This window comes from Perognathus longimembris, chromosome 14 (assembly GCF_023159225.1).
Source record: "Perognathus longimembris pacificus isolate PPM17 chromosome 14, ASM2315922v1, whole genome shotgun sequence".
NCBI lineage: Eukaryota > Metazoa > Chordata > Mammalia > Rodentia > Heteromyidae > Perognathus > Perognathus longimembris.
The window spans coordinates 15,558,159-15,580,504 of record NC_063174.1 but is presented as its reverse complement, the minus strand read 5'-3'; the positions used below and the strand labels follow the sequence as shown (position 1 = coordinate 15,580,504).

General features: G+C 36.7%; 1 long non-coding RNA gene across 2 annotated transcripts; it reads right to left on the bottom strand.

Moving 5' to 3' along the window:
* Window positions 1-1,137: 1,137 nt before the first annotated feature.
* On the bottom strand, window positions 1,138-17,766 carry LOC125363401. 2 transcript variants are annotated; one of them, XR_007213226.1, is made up of 3 exons: window positions 17,571-17,766; window positions 10,297-10,306; window positions 1,138-1,148 (listed from the first exon to the last, which is right to left on the bottom strand). It is a non-coding gene; the product is annotated as an uncharacterized LOC125363401 (long non-coding RNA). The 2 variants fall into 2 exon arrangements; XR_007213225.1 differs by lacking the exon at window positions 1,138-1,148 and adding an exon at window positions 9,554-9,564.
* Window positions 17,767-22,346: the final 4,580 nt, after the last annotated feature.

The window sequence follows — 22,346 nt, the reverse complement described above, 5'->3', positions numbered from 1 at the left end:
TAAACATGAAAATTAATTATAATTTTCTTTCTTTGACCTCCCATGAAATCATCAAATAAAAGGTTTGATATTTATTTCTATTCTATATAGGTAATGATAGATGATAAAGTTTTTGGAACTATACTTCACACAAAAAGAATTTTAAATATCATAAGTTATTACTCCTTAGTGTTCAATAGTCTCACAGGAGAAAAAAATAACCTAGTGGTTAAGAAGTAAGACTTCAGAGTTATCAGGATTTTATTCCTAGCACATTCACTTTTTGAGTGTAAAGTCTCCTTATTTTTAAACAATAATAATAATCAGTTTGCACCCTACCAATGCTATGGAAATTTAATGAGATTAATTAAAAAACTATGATAGAATTAAAAAATAAGGTAAATAATTATTTGAATATTAACTAACATATGCTAATATTCCATACTTTCATATTTTAATGCATGAACCAGTTCAGCGAGTCATGTTACAATGCAAAATTGAAAGGAAGAAAGGAAGGAAGGAAGTAAATATGTTTTTTAAAAAGTATACCTAAAATCTTATTTCTAAAATGAAGTGTGGAAGAAAATGCACATATTTACAATAGAATGTTTTAATCATCTAAGGTATATCTTTCCCATTATGCAAGAGTTTTTTTTTTTTTAACCTATTTCTGGTAAGTCCTAAATTATATATGATGATGTAATGCTTACTAAGAGGGAAGCATTATTATTACTATCATTACTACTTATTACGATTATATTATTACAATATTATTACTTTCATTGCTAATAAGTGAAAGAAAACACATCAGTGTCTCTATTGTATTAGTCAATGTTAATGCATAATCTGACGATTATGAATAGAAAGCATGGTTGTATAGAATAAAAATATGGGAATTTATAATGACTTGATTTATTTTGTTGGTGCATTCCAAAGCTTTTGTTGTAATGATAATAGAGAAATAAACAACAAAGAGAAAATTGGCTCAATATAAAACATTCTGTGAAATCTATACTACTTGCCAAATTTGCCCTTGAAAAAGGCCTTGGGTTGTTATTTTTGTTTTAATGTAAATAGAATATGTGTGTTGTTTAAAGGATGAAACAGCTCAGTGAATAACAACAAATTAGAATTTGTAAAGGATACCTGGGGTTTTAGACAGAATAACACTAATTGTTATCTATTTTCAACAGCCTCCCACAGATTAGTACTGCACCTACTACTCTTTCTATGTTGTGTTCTTGTGCTGTTGTCGCTTTGAATATAACAACTTTACCACATGAACTTTTTTTGGTTGTGAACTCCAATCATTCTTCTTTTCTTTATAATATTATCCATGTTTATTTTACTGCTTGGAATAGGCATTCATCTATCACTAAGACTAATGAGTGTCAATCCAAGTTTGGAGGAGCCAATTCCCAACTTTCCTTATTTTGTGTGATCTTGCATATAGGCTTGCCATATGTACCAGTTTTAACACTGAGGTACACTATTCTTCTCCTAGATTCTTCCAAGATATTTTAAATTTAAATTTTATTTTATTGTAACAGTAGTACATAAAGACGTTACAGTTACATAAGTAAGGTAATGAGTACATTTCTTGTCACACATTGTTAGTCCCTTCCTCATTTTTTGCCACTTTACCTCCCTCTCATCCAAGTTTTTTAATATGAATCTGTGTTGAATTTTGTCAGTTTTTTCCTGCATCTTCAAAGGTTTATATGATTTTCATTTTTATTCTTTTCACATTCCATGTTATGTTTATTGGTTTGCATATGTTGAACCATTCTTGCATTGCTGCAATGAATCCAACACGATTGTGTGATATCATCATTTGGGTACTTTTTTTTTTTAATTCCTTGTGTCCAATTGGAAATGTCTTCTGGAGATAGATCCATTTCTAGTGTTAGGGGAGTTCCATGAGGACTGGCTGTCCACCAGGTGAAGAATTTGGCCTTTATAGTGCTAGTATTTGTTCTAACTTCCAGCAAGAGCAATGTTACCCCTTTTAGCTAGACCTCCTGACCTCCTGAGTAGCTAAGATTGTAAGTGTGTGAACCACTGGACACCTAGATTAACCCTGCTTTGAGCCTCTAGGGTTTATGAGATTGTATTTTCCCCCAATTTGTTCCTGGAGGCCTCATCCATCCCTCTATCCAGCTCCTCTAGCCTGCTTCATTAGCCTGTCCCTCAGCAGAGATAGCAAATTGAGCAGAGAATCTTCTTGTCTGAGGTCCATCATTCTTTTAGGAAGAACTACCAGAGGCCAAAGAGGGAGATTTTGGGGTGCAATCAGCTTCTGTGAGCTCAGAAATAGTGAAGATTAGTGAAATACAGCCCTAGTGCTTTGGGAGAAGGTCTTTGGTAAAGAAACAAAGCCAGAGATCCATTTTGGTACAATTTTAAAAAATCAGTTTGCCAGTGTTTTCTGGTAGTTGATAATGCTATGTAACAAATGAGGGTGTTCACACAATTTCAAATAGATATTTTACATTTTTCTATGTTCTGTTATTTGTTCCAATCATAAAATATTAGGAATTTGTAATGGCTACCATTGAGATTCCTCACATGGGAAAGAATACAATGATAATAGATAGTGCAATTGAAAAGTAAAGCGATTTGGATCTCCAATCATTCTATCACATGGCTTTCTAAGCTTATTTTACCCACATGAAAATAAGAAATATTACTATCATATGTGTTTTATAGGTGATGTACAATTTGTTTTTAGTTATGTCAGTATTGACAAGAATTTCCTCCTATCTTCAATCTCTTTGCAATTATAGATCGGTAATTTGGAAGGTTAGCTTAGAAATTGAGCATCTCTGGTTAGAAAATGAAGAAGGGATATTAATGGGACATTGAAAAGCAGTGATAGGGGACTTCCAGGAAGACGGCAGGGGCGCAGCAGAGCCCTAGCTGAGCTCCCTCCAACATCGCAATTTTCCCACCCCAGAGAAACTTTTACCCCTAGAAAAACAGCCCAAATAAGTTATAACAGTACAGGGATACCAGCCAGGAAGGAAAAGTCGACTTTGCTGGTCTGAAAACACAGATCTGAGCTCCAGGAGGCATGCTGCAACTCCAGGAGGCATCCAACCGCCACGCCAGTGTGGGCACTGGCACAGCGCCCCACACTCCGTGCAGATCAACGGAGACCAGGGAGAAATCCTCCAGATGGCAGCATATAGACATGGATCGCAGGCTGAGCATGGATGGGCTGAAATTGCAGAGAAAGCGTGATTACCCCACGAAAGACATTCTCATTCACGCCCACAGAGTGGCTCCTTTCCCTATCCCCAGAGCAAACCACCATCTTTGACACTGGCATAAGGTCAGACCAGACTGGAGCTAAAGCCCATGTGGGGCAAACGAGGACAAAGCGGCCATCTTTGAGAAGGGCAAGAGGGACCAATCAATGAGAGCCAGCTCCGCCCAGGAGAATGACCCTTGCCCTGGCGAGGGGCTTGTCCTGGGCCTCAGCTCAGCTAGAGGTGCCTGCCCTGCCCACCAGAATTCCTAAATTAAAAGCGAAAGCAATGAGCAGCTATTGGCTGCACAGAACAGCCACATGGGAGAACAAATTTCCTGAGATAGCTAAACAGTCCCATTTAGAAGCCCAATTCCCAGCCCAAAACGGAGCTGAATTTCATACCCAGCTCTGCCCAGAAGGCTTCTCTGCCCAGGAGGGAGGAACCTCTCCCAGGCAAGCAACCCTGAGCTGAGTAAACCAGGCCAGGGGCGCCCCACCCTGCTGAGTCCACAGCCTATTCTGAGCCAGGCATTAAAGGCAGCAGCCACACAGCAGATGGAGGAGCCACAGTTCCCAAGACTGTTCATGTCCGCCACCTACAGAGGACGCCCAAGGCCTACCTGTAAGCTGTGCGAACCACAGAGACCCAGGACTTCACAAAAAGGGACAAAGGGTCAGAGCAGATCCACCCCCTGCAAACTGAAAGAAAGTCAAACCAGCCAAGCAGCAGAACAGACTGCAGACCATCGCAAGGAAACCAGAGACTGTAGAAAGCCCACCCAAACAAGAAAGCCTTTTTTTGTCTCAAAAGTTTTTTTAAGCTTTCATTTTTATTTTTCTATTTTTCTTATATTTTCATTTCTGAAACATCATTGGTTTGTTTTTGTTTTCCATTTTCATCTGGGTTCTATCAAGATTTTGTTGTTGTTGTTGTTTTTCATTTGTTTTTCTTTTTCTGTTTTTATTTTCTTTTTATTTTTTAAATAACTTTTTTCTCTTAATTGCATCTGTGTTCTAGTATTCTTTCTTTATTTCTCTCTTTGCATTCTCTTTCTTTAAAAATTACTTTCCTATGAATAACACCTCCACTCTTTACTGCTAATTCTCCATTGTCTATCATTGTCTATCATTTTAAACTCGTTGTTTCTACTGAGTCTACTCTCCTCCACATTTTCAAGTCACTGAAACAAAAGCAAATCATCACTCCCCCCATATATTTTACTCTAGTTTCTTTACTAAATCTAACACCCTTCTGACTTACTTCTAGGTCCTCCAGATCCCATTGACTCCTGGTTATTGGATAGAGGGTATCCCTGCTTAATCCGAGTGAAACAAATGTGTTCATAGAGAAAGCTAGTCCAAAAAGAATTTAATATAAGAAATAGAATTAGTCATAGGTAAAAATAAGTAACTACTGAATACAAGGCTAAGGATTGGGTGTTATATTGAAATTGTATTCTTTAGGAACACCAAATCTAATTGTATACACAAGTATAAAAGATACCTGTATATAATTTTGAACTCCTAAGATTTATACCACAGTCCTTGGTAAGGTTTGTTTTGGGTCTTAAATGGTGCTCACAGGAGCTTGTAGATTGGCATTCCCAATCCAAATGGGCAGAAGAAACACAAGAAAGATGGCAAACAATGGAGTCTTACCTCCCACTCAAAATAAGCAGGAAGCGGAACAGTCAATCAAAGACATAGAAGAGAATCCCAAAAATGCTCTACAAAGTCTACTAATAAACATAATAAATGAAAAGTTTGAATCTCTTCAGTCAACTATTCTAGAGTGTGAGGAGGCAAAGCAAAAATTAATGGAGAATTTCATGGCCTCCACAAATAGAAAGATAAATGAACTTCAAGAGTCAAATGAAAAGATAGCTACCCAGCTAAAGATTTGTAAGACAACACTCAAAGCCAAACAACTGAAGTTAATGAAGTAAAGAAGTCAATACAGGACCTAAGATATGACATGGAAATCATCAGGAAAGACCAGGCAGAAGGAAAAGAGATTTGAAATCAAGAAGCTAGCCTACAGTCTCGACTAACTGAAGCAGAGGATTGAATCTCAGGAGCTGAAGATTCCCTACAATCTGTGGAGAAAAATCAAAAATTAATACAAACCCAATCCAATCGACAAAACAGATCGTTCCAGGAGATTCAAGATACAATCAGAAAGCACAATTTAAGGATAATACGTATTGAGAAAAACCTGGAGAAGGAAGTTAATGGAATCTATTTAACAGAATATTAGCTGAAAACTTCCCAAATATCCAGAAGGAAAGGCCTATACAGATACAAGAAGCATTTAGAACCCCAAACCAACCAGACTAGAATAGGACACCCCACCGACACATTGTGATCAAAACAGGATCAATAGAGTCCAAGGAAAGAATCCATAAAGCTGTTAGGGAGAGGAAAATAATCACATATAAAGTAAAAGCAATCAGAATTACCCCAGACTTCACAGCAGAGACCATGAAAGCAATGAGAGCCTGGAATGAGGTATGCCAAACCCTAAATAAAATTAACTACCAACCAAGAATTGTGTACCCAGCAAAACTCTCATTCATAGCCGAAGGTCAAATAAAAGTCTTCCACAGTAAAGAAAAACTGAATCAATATATCTCCACCAAACCAGCTTTACAAAAAATCCTCAAAGATGTTCTATACAGAGAAAATAATCAAGATTCCAATGCAGACAGAGAAATGAACCCTAAATAGTAAACCAGAATAACAGATCAACAAATGGAAAGACTCAGCCTTTAACAAGACAGGGATAATGAAAGGAAGAAATGATCCTCTCTCCATCCTAACTCCAAACATTAATGGACTTAATTCGCAAATCAAACCACATAGGCTCATAAGTTGGATCAAAAATCGAGACCCATCTTTCTGCTGCCTGCAAGAGACTCATCTATCCAGCAAAAGTAAACATCTTCCAAAAGTGAAAGGCTAGAATCAAATCTATCAAGCAAATGGCCCCCATAAGCAGGACAGAGTTGCAATCCTAGTAGTAGACAAAATTGACTTCAAATAAAAAGGTAAGAAGAGACAAAGAGAGTTACTACATACTAATAAAAGGATCTGTCCTACAGGAAGATATATCCATCCTAAATATCTACACACCAATTACAAGAGCACCCAACTTCATCAAACAAACACTACTGTCTCTAAAAACACACATAGACCCCAATACATTGATAGTTGGGGACTTTAATACTCCACTATCACCTCTGGACAGATCAACATGCCAAAAACTGAACAAAGAAACCACAAAACTAAATAATTTCATAGACCAACTAGACTTAATCTACATCTACAGAATATACCACATTCTTCCTAGCGGCACATGAAACATTCTCCAAAATAGATCACATCTTAGGGTACAAAGAAAACCTGTACAAATTCAGAAGCATCAAAACCATTCTGTGCATTCTCTCAGGCCACAATGGAATAAAATTAGAGCGCAACTGAAACAGCCACCGCAGAAAATCCTACAGTTCATGGAGACTAATCAACACACTGCTGAACCATGAGAAGGTCATTGAAGAAATTAAATCGGAAACTCAAATGTTTATGTAATTCAACCAAGATGAGGACACAAAGTACCAGCTCCTTTGGGACACAGCAAAGGCAGTACTCAGAGGAAAATTTATATCTCTGAATGCATATACCAACAAAATGGAGAAACAGCAACTCAATAATTTAAGGAAGCACCTTAATTTCCTTGAAAAAGAACAACAAGCCAAACCCCAAGTCAATAGAGGAAAGCAAATAATTAAAATCAAATCAGAACTAAATCAATTAGAGACGAAAAAAGCCATCGCAAGAATCAACAAAACAAAGAGTTGGTTCTTTGAAAAAATCATCAAGATAGACAGACCCCTGACAAATCGGACCAAAAAATGAAGGCAGCACATGCAAATAAACAAGATAAGAGATGAAACAGGCAACATCACCACAGAAACAACCAAAATTCAGACCATAATGAGACTATTTTGCAAACCTTTATGCCAACAAATTCGAGAACTTGGAAGAAATGGATGATTTCCTAGAAAAAATTCATATCCCCAAACTCAACCATGAAGACTTAAACCTTCTAAACAGACCCATATCCAGTAATGAAATAGAAAAGGCAATAAGTGATCTGCAAGCCAAGAAAAGCCCAGGTCCAGATGGATTCACAGCAGAATTCTACAAGGCCTTCAAAACAGAACTCACACAAATATTTCTCAAACTCTTCAATGAAATTGAAAGAGAACGTTCACTACCAGACACATTCTTGAAGCCACTATAACCCTTATCCCCAAACCAGGCAGGGACTCATAACGGAAAGAGGACTATAGACTGATTTCCCTCATGAATATAGACTCAAAAATTCTCAGCAAAATTCTGGCCAATTGACTTCAACAGGTAATCAAAAAAATCATTCATAATGTTCAAAGTGGATTAATCCCTGGAATGCAAACTTGGTTCAATATATGCAATTCAACTAATGTAATCCACCACATCACCGGAGCAAGGTAAAGAACCACATGGTTATATCACTCGATGCGGAGAAAGCATTTGATAAACTGCAGCACCCATTTATGCTAAAAGCCCTGGAAAAAACTGGGATTCCAGGGATCATTCCTGAATATAATCAAGGCAGTTTATGACAAAACCAACAGCAAGCATAACTCCAAATGGTGAAAAACTAAAGCCATTCCCCTTTAAATCAGGAACAAGACAGGGATGTACACTCTCTCCCCTTCTCTTCAACAAAGTACTAGAATTCCTAGCCAAAGCAATTAGTCAAGAAGAAAATATAAAGGGGATCCAAATAGGAAAAGATGAAGTGAAACTCTCTCTCTTTGCAGATGACATGATCCTATACCTAAAGAACCCCATAGACTCTACCCCAAGCTATTAAAGCTGATCCAAAACTATGGCAAAGTTGCAGGATATAAAATAAACCCTCAAAAATCAACGGCCTTTCTCTATGCTAACGACCCGAAGAACGAAGCTGAAATCAGGAAAGCAACTTCTTTTTCAATAGCCTCAAAACACATAAAATACCTAGGAATAGCCTTAACCAAAGAAATGAAAGACCTCTACGATGAGAACTTTAAAAACATGAAAAATGAAATTAAGGCAGAACTAAGGAAATGGAAAAACCTCCCATGCTTCTGGATTGGGAGGATTAATATAATCAAAATGGCAATATTGGCAAAGGCTGTCTACAAATTCAATGCAATACCCATTAATATCCCAACACCATTTTTTAATGAAATAGAGGAAGCAATCCAGAAATTCATATGGAACAATAAAAGACCTAAATAGCAAAAACAATCCAAACAGAAAGAACAGTGCTGGAGGAATTACAATACCCAAGTTCAAGCTGTATTACAAAGCTATAGTAATAAAAACAGCTTGGTATTGGCACCGCAACAGGCCTGAAGACCAATGGAACAGAATTGAAGACCCAGAAATGAACCCACAGAACTACACCTACTTAATCATTGAAAAAGGAGCTAACACAATAGTCTGGAAGAAAGACAGCCTCTTTAGCAAATGGTGCTGGCAAAACTGGTTCAACACCTGCAACAAACTAAAACTAGATCCTTATATATCACCCTGCACCAAAATCAATTCTAAATGGATTAAAGACTTCAAAATCAAAACAGGAACCCTGAAAACACTAAAGGAGGAGTAGGAGAAACACTTGGGCTCCTTGGCACAGGACGGAACTTCCTTACCAAAGACCCAGAAAGGCTACAAATCAAAGAAAGGTTGGCCAAATGGGACTGCATCAAACTGCAGACCTTCTGCAGGCAAAGGACATAGCTCGCCAGATAAACAGAAAGCCCACAGATTGGGAGAATCTTTACCGGCCATTCAACAGACAAAGGCCTCATATCTAAAATATATTCAGAACTAAAAAATTTATCTTCCTCCAAAACAAAATCGCAACGAACCAATAGCCCCCTCATCAAGTGGGCTAGAGACTTAAAAAGAGACTTCTCTGATGAGGAAATGAGAATGGCCAAGAGACATATGAAAAAGTGCTCTACATCACTGGCCATAAAAGAAATGCAAATCAAAACAAATTGAGATTTCACCTCACCCCAGTAAGAATGTCCTATATCAAGAAAACTAACAATAACAAATGTTGGAGGGAATGTGGCCAAAAGGGGACCGTACTTCTCTGTTTGTGGGAATGTAAACTGGTTCAGTCACTCTGGCAAGCAGTATGGAGATTCCTCAGAAGGCTAAACATAGAACTCCCCTATGACCCAGCAGCCCCTATTTGGGTATCTATCCAAAAGACCACAAACATAATCACACTAAAGCCACCAGCACAACAATGTTCACAGCAGCACAATTTGTCATAGCGAGAATTTGGAACCAACCCAGATGCCCCTCAGTAGACGAATGAATCAGGAAAATGTGGTGCATATACACAATGGTATTTTATGCCTCTATCAGAAAGAATGACATTGTCCCATTTGTAAGGAAATGGAAGGACTTGGGAAAAGTTATACTAAGTGAAGTGAGCCAGACCCAAAGAAACATGGACTCTATGGTCTCCCTTATAGGGAATAATTAGCACAGGTTTAGTCAAGTCACAGCAGAGGATCACAGGAGCCCAATAGCTATACCCTTATGAACACATAAGATAATGCTAAGGGAAATAAACTCCATGTTATGGAAACCATTGTTATATCACAGTTGTAACTACTTTCAACGTGCCGTATGTAACTGTAGCCTCTATTATTGATGATATTCCTGTATCACCTTCCTGTTGTCGTATCTACACTATCTCTGTATCTTATCTGAGTATTATGGAAACCTGGTATACTGGTGTTAGAACTGGGAAATTGGAAGGGAATACCAAAATCGAGAGACACAGGGTAAAAATAGACAAATAAGTACAAAAGCAATACTTACAAACTCTTTGGTGAAAATGAACTGAACAACTCATGGGGGGGGAAGGGAAAAGGGGAAGGGGTGGGGGGGAATGAGGAACGAGGTAACAAACAGTACTAGAAATGTATCCAATGCCTAATGTATGAAACTATATCCTGTCTGTAATTCAGTTTGATAGTAAAAGTATATATATTAAAAATATTCCTACAAAAAAGCAGTGATAGTTCTAAGTGCTGAATATACACATTAATTACCTCACCCACAGAGTCCAGCAGTATTTTTCCAATATCTCTACCACTTACAAATGCCAATATTCCATTGTATATGCTAAAACTAAAATATTATAAAGATAAAAATATTATAAAACACAAAAAATATTCCCTGACAGATTACATATATACTATATTTTAAATGCATTTATGTGTGCACATATCTGTATGTAATAAGTATGTACACACACACACACACACATATATTGTAGGTATGTATTTACAAAGCTTGGTTTTCCTTTGCAGATTTGTGGAGTCTGTCTATAACAATTTCAGTAGAAAACGAATTTGTCTTTTCTTCATCTTGCTTTTGTGATTTTCTTTTACACATAGAATATATTTTGATGTGATATTTACCTGTCAAAGAGCTAAAGTGTGAAGGACCAAGTCTAATTACTCTTAAACTGAGTGAAATACTCCTTGCAAAATAAATATGCTTGTTGAAAATATGATTTCAACTCTATACCTTCATTTTGATTATGTAAAACTGAAATGTTCCTGGAAACACCCTGTGCTGTTATATCTTACTCTTTTTCAAGAATAACATCTCAAGGTACTTCCTAGAATGATACAATACTAATAAAAGTAAGAAAAGAGACACAAGAGACCTCTGCAGCTCTTTTGTCCTTTGAAATACATTACTTGCCTGAAAGCTATTAGCTTAAGACTCTCTTCCAGTAAAAACTGTAATTTATCCTCTGGAAGCAAAGATTTTCCACTGGATCTGTAAAACTTCATTTTCAATCAACATCTTAGACCTGATAGGTTATAAAGTACTGTCTTTACATACACAGGGTGATAATGTGGAGGACATGATATTATAATAATGGCATTTTCCCCATCAACCAACAATCAACAAATCTTCAGTGCTAAAAGGACAGCACTAACTTGCTCAATTACCTCCTGATTCTGTGCATTGATGTGAAGAAATTTGAGACGAGCACACCACTGACCTTATGAAGCTACTCTCCCATGAATTGTTAATGATTATCTCTATGGAGTGATAGAAACCCCGGGTCATCCATTTCATTTTACTTAAATGGGAGCTAAAGTTCACGCAGTAGCCAAACTCTGTCACTATAGAGGACTCTCCAGGATGAATGGTCACACTGCCAAAGTCACACTTGAGAGCAGCACTTAATTTCTCTTATAAGATTCTCTATTTTCCCAGATCAAAAATAAAATAAAATTAAAAGACTAATCATGAAGCCACTTCTTTGACAATGTGTACAAAAGCAAAATATGAAAAAAATAACAAGAAAATCATCCTAAGAATTTACTCTGTAGATTTACTCTGCTCCAAAAGATAAATTGTACTTTCATATGGAATTTTAAAATGTACTTGCACTTAAAAAATACATGTTTTGATTTAAACTCAATCAGCAGTTATTTTTAAAGGTATAATAAGGTGACTTTAGATCACTATTTTGAAACTGTGTGATCAGATTTATAAATGTAACAATAAACATGAACTAAGAATATATGTTAAATCAGTAAATAGGTTAAATAGTAAATTATATGTGGCCTTATCCTAAAAATAACTAGAGGACTTCCTTTAATCTACCCAATTACCCACACCAATTTATATGATATAGGCAAATCCTTTCATGGTGACTATATATTTGGAAAAATGTTTTTTGTTTTTTGGGTTTTTTTTTTTTTGTTTCTTTTTTTTTTGCTTTGTTTTTGTTCTGGTACTAAGTTTGAACTCTGCCTCGAGCTCTTGGCTTTTTCTCTGGCACTCCAGCACTTAAACATACCTTCACTTCTGGATTTTATTTTTCTCATTAATTGGAGATGAGTCTTAGTGAATTTTCTTCCTACACTGGCTTTCAACTGCAACTCTCGCCTGCTAAGTATCTCGGATTACAGACATGAGCCACCAATGCCCAGCAGTGACTCTTTCCAATAACAAACCCAAGGTTATTTTTGCCATGTAGGTAATCCCGAAATACAAATGACTAAAAGACACTGAAAAGAACAACTATCACCAGGGTAGCAGCCAAAAAGCCAGGGATGCTAAGATCAATATTGCAATGTAACCAAAGAGGTGGGCATAATGGAATCTAGCAGCATTCCTGAGAGGTGACTCATAGCAATTTTAAGTGGGAGCTCAGTGTGAGGTAAGAATAAGGAGAGACTGAAAGGATTTAAGTATGGAAACAGGCTGGAATCCTAGGATTTGATCGGGATTCAGGGACAAATAAAAGCCACAGTTCCTCCTAAAATTTCAATTTGAAGTTATAGAACAATGAATACAAAATTCAAGTTTACCATTACTACTGTGAACGTCAATAAATGACTTCATCACACTGGATTAGATTCTGTTGGAAAACACAATGAAAATTACTAACCTCACTCTATGGTTACTGAAGGTTAAACATGATCATGTTTAGACCCGGCCTTGTTTACAAAGATGGCCACAAAGAGAAGTCTCAATATGTATAGACTGAATTCAATGTTAATAAAATGGATTTTGAAGACAGATAATTTAGCTTTTATTATTAATTCTGCTAAACACCAGCTATAACTTTGGATATGGATAGCCCTGTTGTCTCAATTTCCTAAACAGTAGTACTGGATTGTAGATGTACCAGTCACTTAAAACATTGTTCCAGGTGGTAAGAAAATGAACATAAATCCAACACTAGGTAGGTCTTTTTGTCCATGTTAACTGTTGTGTCATCATTATCCTTTTGTTGTTGTTGTTGTTTTTAATTTGCCAGTCCTGGGGCTCAAACTCCAGGTCCGAGCACTGTCCCTGGCTTATTTTTGCTCAAGGCTAGCACTCTGCCTCTTGAGCCATAAGACCACTTCTGGTTCTTCCTGTTTATGTGGTGATGAGGAGACAAACCCAGGGCTGAATGGCGTGCTAAGCAAGAACTCTTCCTCTAAGCCACATTCCCAGCCCTCATTATCCTTATTGTTACCAGGTCTGGGGAAAGTACCCCAAGTGGGACTCAAACTCACGTCCTTCCAGAGTTGACCACGCAGAGACAGTCTCAGGCAAAGATGGACTTATTGGGGAAATAAAAAGCCAACTGACTGGCCAGGGACACAGCACAGACTCGGGAGGTGAAATTGAGCCTAACAGTCCTGAGAGCTGGGGTTTATAAGGTAAAGGCATAGCACAGATACAGGGGGTTGGCGCAGGGGGTAGAGAAAGCAGCAAATGAGTTAAGCCATTTATAGAAGCAGAATTTTGCAGTCAGGTTGACCTAATAGTTAACTTATTTTTAACAATTGCTACCATGTTTCCCTAATCAAGATGGAGTCATCTCTATTCCCTACAATACTTATTTCCATTATTTCTTATTAATATATTGTTATAATGGTCTCTTAGTATTTTGAGTTTCAAAAAGAAAAAAAATTAACAAAAACTGGAACGGGAATTGTCATAAGTAAATGCAAGATGTTTAATTGATCCTATTTCTCCTTAAGTTAAATATTCAATAAAGCTAGAAAATAATCTCTTTTAATGTTCTAGAAAGGAAATATTTTTAAATCCATACACCTTTTATTTTTAATATTTCCTCATAAATTTCAATCATAATATACATGGAGTTATTTCAAACCAGGAAAGTATGTGGGAAGCCAGGAGGACATTTGAGCACCAAAGATCACTTAATTCTTTTAAGTCTGATTTTGATTCTGCTTTTGACAACCTGACTTAATATGCAGAAATCAATTCACTTTATATGCAGTGACCTGTTTCTAGTGAGCATTTTTTACATTATCTCACACTGTATTGAAATTCTTGAGTTAGGATCCCCCGAAAGACCTCTAGAGACCAAAACCAATGCAAGCAGCAAAAAGGGTGTTTATTTTGAGCTAGCTCGGTCCTCCGCACACTCAGCATGCCGATGATGCTAAGAGGCCCTGAGCCTAGGGCTCCCAGCTGTTTTATACATTTTTGGGGGAAGGCAGGGATTTAGCATACATCATAGCATCTTTTAACAAATCAACACATGCAGGAAAATTAAAAAAAATAATCCTAAAGCATGTTTGGTACATTTGGTGGTGGGAAGGAATCCGGAAAGAGTCATTGGTCAGATCAAGGGACCGACACATTTAAAATTGATTAGTTAGCCATAGGGGTGTAGCAAGGGGGGAATGTGTGCACAGCTGCAGGGTTTTGATTAAATATTGGAAATTGCACTGACAATTGGATACTGGAAATACCTCTCACAAATACGGGAAATCACACTCATGATTAGATACTGAAAATTCCACTCATAACTCATGGTTGGATATGGTCTTTACCGGGAAGCAAGGGGTTGGGGGAAGTAGGACTTACGGTAAGGTCAGTCAGGTACAAAATGGGGTCTTAGTACAATATGGAGTTACTCTGGTCCTTCTGGCTCCACAGTATTGTTTTTCAAACCTTAGATTAAAACTAATATTGCTAACAGGAGCAAGCATAATGCCCACTTTAAACACATATTTTAATTATTAAATCATCTGAAATTAAAATCAAACATGAAAATCATCTTATGAAAACTGGCATATAAAGACACTTTAAAAAGATATTCCAGGCTGGGGATATGGCCTAGTGGCAAGAGTGCTTGCCTTGTAAAAAGATATTTCACTTACTACATGTGAATGAACATATGACAACAATCTGATCAGATTTTTACCTGGGCCATAAGTTTGGCTTTTCTTGGTTTTCAATTATATTTCCTGCATGTAAAAGTCTACCTGTATAATAAGTTCTTGCCTAAATCCATGGTTTCAACTTGTCAGATCTGGCCACCTGCCAGGATCTGCCAAATATTGTAGTACTTGATGGACAGTAAAGGAAGTGAATTACACAGCTCAACCTTGCTCTGAGAAGAGGTTTGGAGAAAGTACAGAAGGTTTGGAATTAAATACAGCAAGAATTGTTGTGTTGGGAAAGGTAAACATAAATTAACAGTCCTTGGCAAAGTATGGACTGATCAATCATATCTCAGATCTGATTCTACAAGGGTTCCTACACAAGTGGTTAGACTTATCACTACTTAACTGAAACAATCTGGTTTCTGCTTGAGATGCTTACTTCTGCTCCTGCTTTGCTCTAAAGAGAAACCTTGCCATCATGGTTAATTGTCATCATTCAGGAAATGATTGCTCAGTGAGGCCTTGCTGTTCTTCAGAGTGGCTTTAATTTCTTGTCATAAAGTTGTAATCCATCACACTAAGGTGTGTGTGTGTGTGTATGTGTGTGTGTGAGAGAGAGAGAGATCAGATAGGCAGACAGACAGACAGAGACAGAGACAGAGACAGAGGGAGACAGAGATGGAGACGGAGACAGAGACAGAGAATAGAGACAGATTACAGACAGGCAGGCAGGCAGGCAGGCAGGCAGAGACAGAGAACAGAGACAGAATACAGATAGAGAGGCGGGCAGGCAGGCAGGCAGAAACAGAAACAGACTACAGACAGGCAGAAAGACAGGCAGGCAGGCAGGGAGGCAGACAGAAACAGACAGAGACAGACTACAGACAGGCAGGCAGGCAAGCAGGCATAGATAGGGACAGAGAGACAGAGACAGAGGCAGAAGCAGGAGACAATTGTAAAGTGGACTCAGGGAAGCCAAGTTTTATATTGCTTTTAGTTAATTCTTGTGGGCCCTAGTATAAAGTAGTATTTTGTGTTAAGAACAGTTTCTAAGTATTTATTACACCTGGAATATTTGTGTAATATATAAATAAGTACTAGTAGCTAGTGAATAAATCACTAGCCAACAGATAGGGATAAACTTAAATGATATAAAATCACCTGATGTAAAATCACATAACTCATAGGAGTACAAATTAATGTTCTACAAACCTTAATATTTTTTAAACTTGCAAAACTTAAATTTGTTAAATGTATGTTTTCTGTGGAAAAAGTACACTTATTCACTATCACATGGAACAAATTATTTCAATAACAATATTTGGTGAGTGAGTTGTATATTAAATGCAAAGTAGCAGTGACAATTATGATTTAAAAATGGAACATGCTTTTGCAGTTTCAAATTGCCTTGAAATAACATTAAGGAATGTAAGAGAAGGGAAGTAAATTTTTTTAAAGTTTATTTTGTTACAGAATACATTGCAGCTTTGTACACTTATGACTCATTTATGAGCATGGAAAGCTGCTTTGTTCAGAATTCAACTTTTAATAGAAAAAATAATATAGAAGTTATTCCCAAATACCTTCTCTTTAAAGTAAGCCTGATCAACAGACCATATTCTCAAATTATAACCTGAATTCTCAAAAAAATGTTCAAGGAAACTTTTTAAAATCTTTTGTAGCAGTGGTACCTAATTTGAGCTAAAAAGCTTGACATTTAGATTTTCCTGAGAATATACTCCCTTGCCATAGAAACCATTACACCATGGGAAGTGGTTTTGCTAATGATACTCTGTAAATACCTTGCACTTGTACTTACTACTTTACAAAATGAAATGGACTGTGTTATTTCAGTCTGTCTCCAGTTTGGCTTTTCAAGTGGAAGTTATCAGTAAGAGCACAGACTTGGAAAATTTGTCCCTAATTTGAAACTACAAAATGCTCCTAAGCTGTACAAATAAAAAAGTTGAGTTTCTCATTCTTTGTTCATTTAACTTGTTCTGGGAAACTAAGACAGAAACTTAGCAAAGATGAAGGTTATATTCCATGTAAGTCAATGAGCCCATGAATTCAGGAATGCACAAGGTAAAAGTATTATTTCAGGTTGTTGGAAAAGTGATTCAAATGTCATTCAAGTTATCAAATGCTACTTAGTGGAATCAGAAATATTAAATAATGTAGGTGATTTTCCTTCAAGTCACCTAGTTTCCCTATTAAAAATAAAACTAGTGAGGCTCTGAAGGGGAAAAGAAAGAGTATTATTAGTTGTTTTGCAATAAAAACAAATGTGAAACTATAAGTATAATTTCTTGTAGATCTGAGCAACGTTTATGCCAGTAGTTTCTAACTTTAAATTGTTATGCTCCAAATTCGGGGTCCCAAAGACCACCAAGGAGCCGAATCCAATGGAAGCACACGAGAGTCTTTATTGCGAGCTCCAGCATGGGCTCACAACCTTCACTGACACAGTTGGTCTGAATCAAGAGCCCCGACCCTTCAGCTAACAGGGTTTCTACAGGGTTTTTGGGAACATTACAAGTGTCACATCATTACACAGCAAATCATATCACACCACGGGAAAATAATAAAACAGCAAAGCAAGTCGCAGCAAATCATTTCGTATCGCGGCACAGTTATAAAATAATTCTTAAGAATGATTGGCATAATCAATGGCAGGAACTGGCCTGGTGAAGGTGATTGACTATCTTATGGGTTCAAAATGATTGGTTAAGACAAATGATCTGGGTTTCAAGGGTGTCGCCTGAATCATCCTTAACTTGAAGGGACAACTTCAGGTATTTCCTGCCATCTGTTGATTAGGTTGCTAGAGGAATTTCACTGCCCAGGGGTAGTTGACACATTATGCAGTTATTCCAGAAAGCTTAGGGTTCAGGGCCTGGTCAGGCCCAAGCTACAATGCAATGGCTGCTCAGGCTTTTCAAAATCATTTCATGTATTGAAATTAAAATATTTGTACCAAAGATAAAAATAAGTATCACTTCACACTACATTGCATGTTTATGTCCTATAAAAATGCCTCTGACTTTCAAGATTAAATAAAACTGCATATCTAAAACAATAAATATGCAAAATTAATTTGTGATTTATTTTTCTCTACTACCAATATTTAAAGCAATTAATACATACTTCTGCTCTTCTGTTTTAGATGTACAAATGTAAATGAATGACTGTAGAAAGCTCACTAAAATTATTCCATTTGTAAGTTTGAAGTAATATGCCCATCTTTAAAGAATCTTGTATTCATTTACTTAAAAACAATATGGTAGCAGTAGCAATGGAGCTCACTGGACACTGATGAAAAGGAACTGTAAAACTTGTGGACAGAGATGGGAGGGAGGAACTGGGAGAGAACAGGCAACAGAAGACACTATAGGAAAGGAAATGTACTCATTATTTGACTTATATAATTGTAATCCCTCTATATATCACCTGTATAATAACAATATATTAAATAATACTAAAATCAACATGAAAATTACAACAAAGAAAACTGACTTGTTGAAATATATAGATAGATCATAGATTAGATAGGTATGTATATAGGTAAGTAGGTAGATAGATGATAGATGGATAAATAGATAAATAAATATATGGATGGAACAAATACATGTTTATTGTAGTCATAGATTTATCATATTGCAAGGCAAATTATTAGTGAGGAAATGGAAATATAATGAGAGCTCTTCTAGCCCCGTTAAAAGTAAATCACAAACATAACCTTTATGGACTTCATTTTCAAATATGATTATATTTTAGGAGATATCCCCTTAATTGAGTTTAGTTATACTATATGGTAGGTCACAATCAAATATGTATTACTTTCCCCAATTCGGTGTCCTTCATATTTCCTGAGTTTCAGGCATCACATCTGAGATCTAGTGTGATGAAAGTGCATTATTGATAATTCCCATTGGTAGTGATAATCTCTGAATTTGTCCGGAAAGCTGGGAGTTGAGAATGGAATGAATCAGGACAGTATTTTGAGGAATGGAAGTAAAATATTGAATATATGCATGAATCATTTCCTATAATTTTCAGGCCTTGTTTTTTGATGAAAGATTGAAACAGATGCCACTAAATTTTCTATACACTCTAAAATTCTATGAACTAAGGAAATGTTAAAAAATGACATGATGAGTAACAATTTTCAGAAATGTTTGGAAATATGAAAAAAAGTGAACGGATGAAGATTTTTATATTTAAGAAAATATAATGTCAAGTAGTATTCATTGATATGAAGGTGATCATTTAACTATTAAACTAATGATGGCAATTAATAATTTTGAGGGGTTTTTAAATTTTATCTAATAGTAATCCCCAAATGTTTATAAAGTTAGGGATATCTCAATAAATCAATGTTACTCAAACTTATAAATTCATAAAAAATCTTGTAAAAGACTGGCAAAAGAAAATATATTTTTCATTGTTAGGAAAATTTTGTACCTATGAGGATAGTGAGGAAAAGACAAATTTTTCTGCTCTGATGACAATGGTGAAGTTGACAAAATGAAATCCCTAAATTCTATCAGGATGACTGAGAAAATACACTATAGGATCTTTCTGAGAATTAAATCCCAAAAATGAAATGAATTGATCCCAGGATATGAGAGCTCTAGAGTTTAGTAGATCCTAGGTGAGAGGCCTACCATGTGAAGTCTTCTGTTGTCACTCTGTAGAGTTGAAAGGGATCAGGCAGGACTTAAAGTTTTTCTGTGGGCTTGAGAAAATGAATAGAAATCCCCTAAATAAAGTGTAGATTTCTAGCCCAACAATCCTTATTCCCACCATGATATCTTTCAAGAAAATATAATCAAAGCACAAAGCTGCTAAAGTAAAACAACAACAACAACAAGGTATCTTCTTCAAGCCTTAGTTGCTAACACACTTCTAGGCTGCCTCTCTGTGATTGGGAGTTGGTGGAATTACAATGGAATTCTTTAGAATTAAAATTGGCACCCCAAATTAGCTGAAGGCATGTGATTTCTGGAGTAGAAAGGATTGGTGACCCTGTCCCCATCCCCACTCACACCATATTGACTCCTGAAGTTTCAAGTTCTTAATCTGTGTGGAAATAAAATGTAAAAACAGAAGTTCATAGATGCTGTTAAGTGAATTTTTATATACGGACTCTATAGTTAATCATAAAATTATTAGAAGAAGGGATATTGGAGATGTGTGAAAATTCAAGAAATACATAAGTAAATGTGATATAAAATGTGTAGGCTTGGCCTAATGGTGCACTGGGTGTTTAGAGCATTCAATAAACTTCTGGATTAAAAATTATGTGGAAAATAATTTTCTAAAAGGAGAAAGTGAGAGATAGAAAAAGACACCTTTAATTAACTTGAAGCAGCTGAAAAAATGGCATGTTATAAAAGAGAAGACTGTATTTGTCTTGTAGTTCTGTAACACCAAAATACCCTAAGTTGGGTTTGTTTTGGTTTGGTTTTTGACAGCTGCATGGTTAGGATTCACGAGCAAGGCAGCAATAATCAAGATGTATGGTGATGTTCTTACAATCTGCTTTATAGTTGGCCTCCATACATTGTAGAAGAGAAGGGAGCGATGCTGGCCCCTTTCACGGGAGAAGAAATGGAAGATTTCTCCAAAGCCATCACTATGTTCCCAGAGAAACATCCCAAAGGGGATTCTACAACCGATTGTCTCAAGTCTGTTACACTTGCAAATATCTCTTAATTTATTATTATTTTCTCAACACAATACTGATCTGAATCCATAACCTGTGTGTAAGTATCACATGTTCTATGCTCCAAGTATAATTATATGAAATTTTAAGTAAATTTATTCGTATAATTTATAAGCATATTCTTAGATCATAACTGGACATACTTGGATGCTTTCCAATTATATTCACTGAGCAAATAAAATGTCCATATATTGTTTGAGTTTAGGAGAAATGTAATTTTCGTTCTGCCATGCTTCCTTCCTTCCCTCCTTCCCTTCTTTCTTTCCCTTACTTCCCTTCCTCCTTCGCTTCCTCTTCCCTCCCCCTTCCTTTTTTCCTTCCTTCCTGTTTCTTGTTTTTTCCTCTTCCTTCCTTCCTTTCCTTCCCTTCCTTCCTTCCTTCCTTCCTTCCTTCCTTTCCTTCCTTCCTTCCTTCCTTCCTTCCTTCCTTTCCTTCCTTTCCTTCCCTTCCCTTCCTTCCTTCCTTCCTTCCTTTCTTCTTTCTTTCTTTCTTTCTTTCTTTCTTTCTTTCTTTCTTTCTTTCTTTCTTTCCTTCCTTCCTTCCTTCCTTCCTTCCTTCCTTCCTTTCTTTCTCCTTTGCTTGCTTGCTTGCTTTTCCTATTACTGTCTTCTTCCCTCCCTCTCTCCCTCCTCTCCTTTCTCTTTCTCCATGTGCGTGTGTGAGTGTGTGTGTGTCTTTCTGTTTTTCTAAGTATGCCTTCAGCTATTTGGATGTTGCTTGCCTCATGTAGAGAAGGTATATCTTGCTATTTGAGCAAATTGATTTAAAGACTAATCATGTCTAGTGTTATGGGGTAAGAAATGTTACGGGGTTCGAGGAAGGAGAGATTCCATCCTTTCAAGAGTCCACCATTCAGAGACAGTCTGAAGCATAAAAGATGGATTTATTGGGGAAGTAAAAAGTGAACTGACCAGCCAGGGATACAGCACAGACTTGGGAGCTGAAAGTATGTCCCTGAAAAACAGGCTGACAAGCCAGGGAAATATTATAGCCTTGGGAGCTACCACCGTGACCTCAAGCAGTCCTCAAATTGGAGTTTATAAAGGTAAAAGTATAGCACAGATGTAGGGGCTTGACTACGGGGTAGAGCACGTAAGAAAGCAAGCATCTCTGCAAGTATGGCACAGATGTAGGAAGTTGACACAGGGGTAAGAGCAAGCAACAAACAAGTTAAGCAAGCTATTCACAGAAGCAGTAATTTGGGGTCAGGTTGACCTAATAATCAAGATGGAGTCAGCTCTATTCCCTACAACATCTAGAAACACTAATGTAGACAATCCCCTCCAAGTTTTTATTTTGTACCAGCTTTCTGTAATTCTTTATTCAAATTAACACACCAAATTAACCATGTCAGAGAGAAAAAAAAGACTAAAGAACTGAAACAGGAGAACATAGATTCTCAGAAAAGCATCAGTTGGTTAATTTACTTAATATGCTCCAGCCTATAGTACAGAATTCCCTGAAATTATTGACCATTTGTCACTTGTGTGAACTTCTAATGGATTTCTACCCATTTCATACAACACATTCTTGTGTCTGTTATGTCATTTGCTTTCTATTTTTCTGTGTAAGTTATTTTTTGGAAGGATGTAACAACTCTGTT